The 7,259-nt window shown below is 45.7% G+C and overlaps 2 long non-coding RNA genes across 3 annotated transcripts; one reads left to right on the top strand and one right to left on the bottom strand.

Moving 5' to 3' along the window:
- Positions 1-2,022: 2,022 nt before the first annotated feature.
- LOC123098388 (uncharacterized) lies at positions 2,023-5,446 on the bottom strand. 2 transcript variants are annotated; one of them, XR_006447732.1, is made up of 6 exons: positions 4,877-5,446; positions 4,732-4,777; positions 4,543-4,645; positions 3,348-3,501; positions 2,721-2,839; positions 2,023-2,600 (listed from the first exon to the last, which is right to left on the bottom strand). It is a non-coding gene; the product is annotated as an uncharacterized lncRNA (long non-coding RNA). The 2 variants fall into 2 exon arrangements; XR_006447731.1 differs by having other exon boundaries at positions 2,034-2,600; positions 4,583-4,645.
- Positions 3,339-4,401, top strand: LOC123098390 (uncharacterized). The gene is made up of 2 exons (XR_006447733.1): positions 3,339-4,193; positions 4,283-4,401. It is a non-coding gene; the product is annotated as an uncharacterized lncRNA (long non-coding RNA).
- Positions 5,447-7,259: the final 1,813 nt, after the last annotated feature.

The raw sequence follows: 7,259 nt of genomic DNA, 5'->3' as shown, positions 1-7,259 counted from the left end.
CCTCACACCGCAGCCGAACCAGTGAACCCTCATACTCCTCTCCGCGTGGGCAACCACTAACGCGTCTTACCCGGCTCCGCGTCGTCCCCTTCCTAGGCCTCGCCGTAGTCCACCGCCCTGGTGCTCTCGGCGCGGCGTGGTCAACGTGGTCAAGGAACGAATTCCATCGGAAGAGTACTGTACGTGGAGAGGCTGACAGCTGGGTCCACGACCGCAGCAAGGAAGTGCCTCCTTATTACGCGAAAAATAATGATTCCTCCACCTGACAGCAGGGACCCACCAGACGGGCCACCGTATTTCGCATGAAAAACGTTTACCCCCTGACTGCTGGGACCCACCAGCTACATCTTCGCACGGAAGGAAGTGCCTGACAGTCGGGACCCACCTGGTCGAAGCGTACGTAGCGTTGTCATTCTGGTCTCGAACGTGTACGTACATACTGGTCAATGTAGAGGGGCGCACGTGTCATAGTAGAGGCGCGCACGTAGCATGTACATGTACATACAACGGCCATGGTGCAAGAAAGAAAATACGGCCACGTACGTACATACGGGCGGGGTCTGGAACGCCTACTCACGCATACGTACGGCCAGGGCTCGTGTACATGGCTGGGTCGGAACGGAGAAACTGCGTCGTCGTCGTGTTCATGGGGAGGCAACGGAATGCGCCGTGTTCATCGGGAGGCAACGGAACGCGTGCTGTTCATCGGGAGCCAACCGGCTTGGACAGAACAACCAATCAAAACAAGGCCTGGCGTACCGCAGAACGGAGGAAACGGCCTTGTGTTCGACCGGCCACGGTCGAAACGGGATCCTGTTCATCGGGAGGGGTCTGGCGTATCGCAAAATGGAGGAAACGGGCCTCCTACGATGGAAACGGGGTCCTGTTGATCGGGAGGGGTGTGGCGTACCGCAAAACGAAGGAAACGGACTTGTGTTGGAGCGCTACTGTCAAAACGGGGGTCCTGTTCATCGAGAGGGGTGTGGCGTACCGCAAAATGAGACTCCACGAGATACTGTTCATCTCCATCATCGACCTCCTCCAGCCTCCACGGGCTACTGTTCATCCACCGTCGACCTCCTCCAGCCTCCACCTGCGACTGTTCATCCAGCCTCCACAACGCGCTCCTCCACTGGCTACTGTTCTACCTGCCCTCTCCATGGGGTCCTGTTCAACCACCCCTCCACGGGCTACTGTTCATCCAGCCCTCCACGGGGTCCTGTTCATCCAGCCCTCCACGGGGTCGTCCTGTTCATCCAGCCCTCCACGGGGTCCTGTTCATCTAGCCCTCCGTGGGGTCCTGTTCATCCAGCCCTCCACAGGTTCCTGTTCATCCACCGGCTCGATCGATCGGGGTACTGTTCAGCTAGCGGCAACGGCCTCTACTACCACGGGGTCCTGTTTATCCAACCTCCCACCGGGAACTGTTCATCCAAACCCCCTCAACAACGCTCACTGTTCATCAAGGGAAGGAGGCAGCAGTGTTCGATCGACTTCAGTTAGCAGCAGTAGCGAAGGAATCACTCGGGTTCAGTTAACATTAAGGGATCGATCGATTGCTCGGGTTCAGTAACGCGTAGCCTGCAGTGCAATCGCTCGTGTTCAGTTAGAGCCCAACGCCTCGCTCGGGTTCAGTTAGAGCCCAACGCCTCGCACAGACGCACGTACGTACGAGAGAAACGCGCATCGCTCGGCCCCCGACCACCCACCGTAACCAGGAACTCCCCGACATTTTCCTCGCCCTTGCTTCTACCACGGTTTTTTCCGTCATGGGCGGCCCAAAGAATGTCATGCAGCTGCGTCTCCAGCCCGCCCAGGACGAAAAGCCCATTTTCTGTCATGATTTTTTGTCATAGAAGTAGGACCCCACCACATCTATGATGATACCGGGTTTTGTCACAATTATCGTCATAGAAGTGTCATAAGTATGACAGAAAAAAATTTCGTTCGGCCCAAAATGTCACGGATGTGTCTTTTTTGTAGTGTTCATGATATCACGAGGCAATTTACCCCGCTCATACTTTGCATTGTGGAGACCCAAATTTCACAACAACAATAATACTGAAAAGTTAAACTTTCTAAATGTGAATTTTCTCAACATGATATAACTTATCTTGGGCATGTTATTACTAAACATGCTGTTGCTACTACTCGTTCTAAGATTGACCCTATCAATGCTTGTCCGATTCCTGTCATCTATATCTATACTACTATTAAAAGACCAAACGTGACTTCCCCTACGTGCACCCAAGAAAGTGCACACAGGATAACCCTCAACGTCCGATCAAACCCACATGGTTGCATCCAACGGTCCATGTTACATCCACCGTACTACAAACAGATCTACGGTTCAAAACAAATGTTCTGCCGGCAGACTCCTCCCTTCAGGATTTGACAGCCCAGTGATGACACCCCCGGGGAATTAAACAGAACCTCCATGATCAAAGCCGCCACCACGCCACGACCTCCACCATCAACGCTGCCATCACGCCACGAACCTTGCCTCGGCCAGCCGCCCTCGCCCTGTCCGCGACGTCCTCGACCCGGCGCGCTGCCCTACCTCTGGTGTCATCACCCCGTGTGGGCAGCAGCATCTCGACCTGCCAGTGCCACAGGTTAGATCCATTTATACTGCACGTCTTATGATCTGACAAAAGACAAAGGAAATTGCTCTTTGAATCTGACAGTCTGTAATTTGCACTGTGAAATTTGATACTTACAGTACATCATGAACAAACTGAGTTGACGAAGGGTTGAATAATTGTTTCACAAAAAGAACCATTGAGAAGACAATATGGCATCCTCTCAACGTAGTGGGGTACGTACTCCCTTTCAGGACCTGACGAACAAGAACAATAGTTCAGGTAAATACATATATCACCTACTCTTACCTACTTAGATCTTGTAATCCAGAATATGTCCTTGTCTCGCAGGTCAAAAAACAAATGCAAAAGAGCTGAAGAGACAGAGGGAAAGGGAGAGGTATGCACTAAACAGGGATGCAATATTAAAGAAAAGACAGGAGGCAAGGGATCGTAAGAAAGCTACGGCTGCTATTCTAAATGGAATCAACACTCCATCTAAGCCACACAGGGCCATGTCGCCTGGTTACTCCATTTTCTCTGTTTTTTATCACAAATTCATCAATCACATGTAAAATCATGTTAATTAAGTGTTCTTTTGGACATGTTTTGACACTGTGGAGAGGCCCAGTGCGCAGTCTGCTATCACCCAGCAACGACACACACCAGCTGCCGAAGGTCATGTGTTCTCCTACATCCAACCATAATACCGGCGTTTGTGTGTCAACAGCTGATATTGTACATACAATTATGATGCAGGCATACCTGTTGATGTGATAATGAGTGATCAGACTCCACTTCATGGTCCAAATTCATTAAGAACACCAGATACTACCGTTTCTAACAAGGAAAATGTCAATAATATCGACTCTGCCATTGGGTCCTCCCAACTGACTGTGTTACCACCGCCACTTCAATCCTACAGAGGCAGCAATTCATATGGTAATCAATTCTGGCTCATATTAACTACCATACAGAGTAAAGACATATTATATCTCTCTTCTTCCTATGCAAGGTTTCCTATCTAAAAGTGTCATTCTTGGGTTTTCAGGATAACATCAACAAGGTAGCAAAGGATGAGGATATACATAATATGCAGGTTGAAGACGTGATAAAGAAAGACAAGGATACAAACACTGAGTCGGCAGAGGTGATACAAGAAGAATCTACTATGGAGGATACAGAGAATATGCAGATTGATGAGGTGATAACCGTATAGGAGGATACATATCCCGAGTCCATAAAGGCTACACAAGAGTCCATTACGGAGGGTCCACTAAACATGCTTTTTGATGCTGTGATAACCAAGGACGGAGATACAATCCCCGAATCGACAGAGGCAAGTTTTCTTTCCACATGTCATTACTATTCTAATTCTAACGCCACAAATCAGTTTGTAATTTTTTTAGTACAATATCATATCAAACAGATATTCTCTCTGTTATAATATTATAATACCATGTGTTTCAGCTACCGAGCAATGACGAATCAAGTGAAATACTCAACAATAATGAAGTGGAGGAAAATAATTGCACGGAGAGCCCAGAGAATACACCTATTCTTGAAGAAAACATAGCAAACAGAGAGACCAAAGATTCTGAACATACACAGGTGACTTTCCTTTTCCAACTATTTCTTCCAAAATCATTCTAATTATATTATATCCTAAATACGGGTAATTCTTTTAATATTGTTCCCAGAAATTAACCCACAATGAAACAAGTCAATAAATGGTGGCAACTGAGGACAAGAATTGGCACAAACACCCCTCATGGGATCTGGCCAAAATAATGGAGCTCAAGGCGATACATTTCATTGGGCTGCATATAAAAAATGTGTTACAATTTTCAATCTTTTTTATGCACTCATATGCCTACTTAGAGTAAGCAGTCATGCATTAACTTGTAGTATCAGCTATGCTAGCAATATTACAGGAGAAGCAGAGCGTGTTCTGTTATACCACTAGGCAATGAGCATAGAGCAAGTGTTTCTTTCCACACCTGCACAAATGTTATTTGGGTATAACTCCAGGCCTTATTTTTTACTTCTCCATTTGTACCATCCTGCAATTGGAAGAAGCAATGTAAAAATATCATTCTACACACTTAAAGAGATCAAGAACAAGAACTGAAATTGCTATTAGCATTACCTGTGATATAAATAGTGGGAACTATGAAGCAACCGCTTTGTGATACCTGGAAGAGTTATTGTCCATCATTTGGTCAGGAAGTGTGTTCTACTAAGTGTACAAGCTGAAGCTACATAAAAAACAGAGGAATGGAGACAAAGCCTACTTTAGGATAGATTCAAGTGTCCTCTGCAAATAGTCTGGTCGATTGCGAGCCTTTGTGACAACAGCGGCGACAGAGAGATCAGGCTGGTCCTGTAGAGCACGTACGCGAGCTTCGAACTCCTTCCCAGAGCGACTGTTTGAGCCAAGCATGGGAGGCGATGACTACGGCAGGCACGTCGACGCAGTAGATCTCGATCCAATTCGATATGCCCGCTCCCGCATCTCGATCTCCTCTGGGGCAGTAGGATGAAGGCAGCAGAGTCAATCGAGGGAAGATCCCCGGGGTTGGCGGCGAGGCAAGGCCGCGGTGGTGAGAGGAGGGGGCGGGGCGAGGCCGTGCTGGGGATAAGGGCCGGCGGGGCGAGGCCCTGCTGGGGATAGGAGGAGACGGGGCGAGGCCGTGGTGGTGGTGGTGGTGGTGGCGTGGGTGGGGGCGCCGGGCGACGTCATGGCGGCAGAGGATGCGGCGTGCTGTAGAGGAGGCGCCGTGCTACAGAGGAGGCGGCTGGCGGAGGAAGAAAGTGAGGAGTGGAGAGAGTCAGCCGCCTCTACTTTAACTGGAGAGACCGAGAATGTGGTGATCTGTGCGTGAGACACTATCACTGGAGAGACCGAGAAAACCAAGTGCGACGGGTTACATCCTGTTGCTCTTTCTCTTTTTTTTAACTTTTCACCAGCTGCTCCTTATTAGTGTTCCTTTGGTTGCTTTTTTCTTTTGCACTCTGGTTGCTTTTCTATGGCCTAATTACGCCACCCAGATTAAATGGATCATCGACCAAATGGAACATCGGGCGTGCCTCTTTTGTTTTTTTTTTATATCTATGATCGACAACCCATTCGGTGAAGTAATAATTATATGGGTTCCTCTCAAAATAATTATGCATTGACAAAATTCATTTTTTAATTGATAACCCTTTTGTTCATTTGATTTATATAAAAATATGCGTTCAGAAATTCAAATCATTTGATTTATATTAGCGGCAAACGTTGTTCAATTCTTTTTTTATCGACCATGTCCAGTATGACAGTGTGGTTCAGTCATCATCATTTTACGATACTAATTTTTTTATTAATTTTTTGTTATTAAGCATAACAAAATTTCTTTATCATCAAGTTCATCTTGTGGTCTCTGGATGTTAAATTACATGGAGTACTTCACAGGAGATGGTTTGTCCGGCACTCCCGAACAGGTATATTTTGCATCGTATCATGATACTAATTATTTCGTGTTATATCATTATTTAAAAACTAAGTCTTATTACTACTTCACTTTAGGTTCACATGACAGATTTTAGAACAAAATTAGCTGTCATTTTAGTCGACTCGGAATTCAATGATGACGATATAAGAAACCGAGACTTGGATGATGATGAAACCAACACGGATCCTACTGATTGTATGATTGTCGAAAGACCTCCTAACAAGCCTAATGCATCCAACTCATCGTCACAAGTTGAGCTCATCTCGCAATCATTTATCCTTTCGCCGTCTGTCACTCCAACAAACGACGACTTAATAGATGAACTTTGCTTGTTCATCAGCATGGTTCATGATGTACCGATGCTAGAGTAAGACACATTTTTGCAGTTGATTATTGTTTCTAATAAACTATTACTCTTGTATAATGGCATAATTCCTATTTCACAGGAGCGAATGGGTGAAAAGCTCTCAGCCTTACCCTATTAGTTTAAACTTGAGACAATTAAAGAACATATTAAAAAATGATGAGTACATGGATGCTGATTGTTTTAACATGGTTGTGAGGATACTAGGGTGCCACGACGTCCAGCTTGCTAGAGACGTCCCAGTACACTACATGGATCTACGATTCTGTGTAAGTTATTTTAATCACGTTTTACATTTTGCCTCATTCTACTAATATTTTCTTACAATATTGTAGTCCATGTCCCACTATGCACAAGTCCCAAGTCATCGTGACGGTATGGACATTGCTATGCTGGCACAACTGTTTGATAGCAAGCCTGACAGCAATGAGTATCATATATCAGAATGTGATACGGTAAGATTTAAATTTAAATTCATTGGTTATTTGGTCTTAATGAATGATAATGATTGATATATTTCTAAATGCATGTATCATTGTAGATTGTATTGCCTTGTGATATTCTTGGGTTATTTTTATTGTTTGCCTTCGGCCAACATAAAAAAGTTGTTTCTATTTTGGACCCGTTTTCAATACCCACTTTCGGAAAGCATATACTTGAAACTATGGCCAACGATCTAAACCTTGCACTCCAAGCTGCAAACCCTGCCTTCAAGGACGACATTTTGATATGGGGATGCAAAGTTCCTATTGTTCCCACAAACTCATACGGGTACGAATCTTGTCAATACATCACAATGTTAATTGATTCATTCAACTC

This window comes from Triticum aestivum, chromosome 4D (assembly GCF_018294505.1).
Source record: "Triticum aestivum cultivar Chinese Spring chromosome 4D, IWGSC CS RefSeq v2.1, whole genome shotgun sequence".
Classification (NCBI taxonomy): Eukaryota; Viridiplantae; Streptophyta; class Magnoliopsida; order Poales; family Poaceae; genus Triticum; species Triticum aestivum.
The sequence above is the reverse complement of the archived record's forward strand: the minus strand, read 5'-3'. Positions and strand labels throughout refer to the sequence as shown.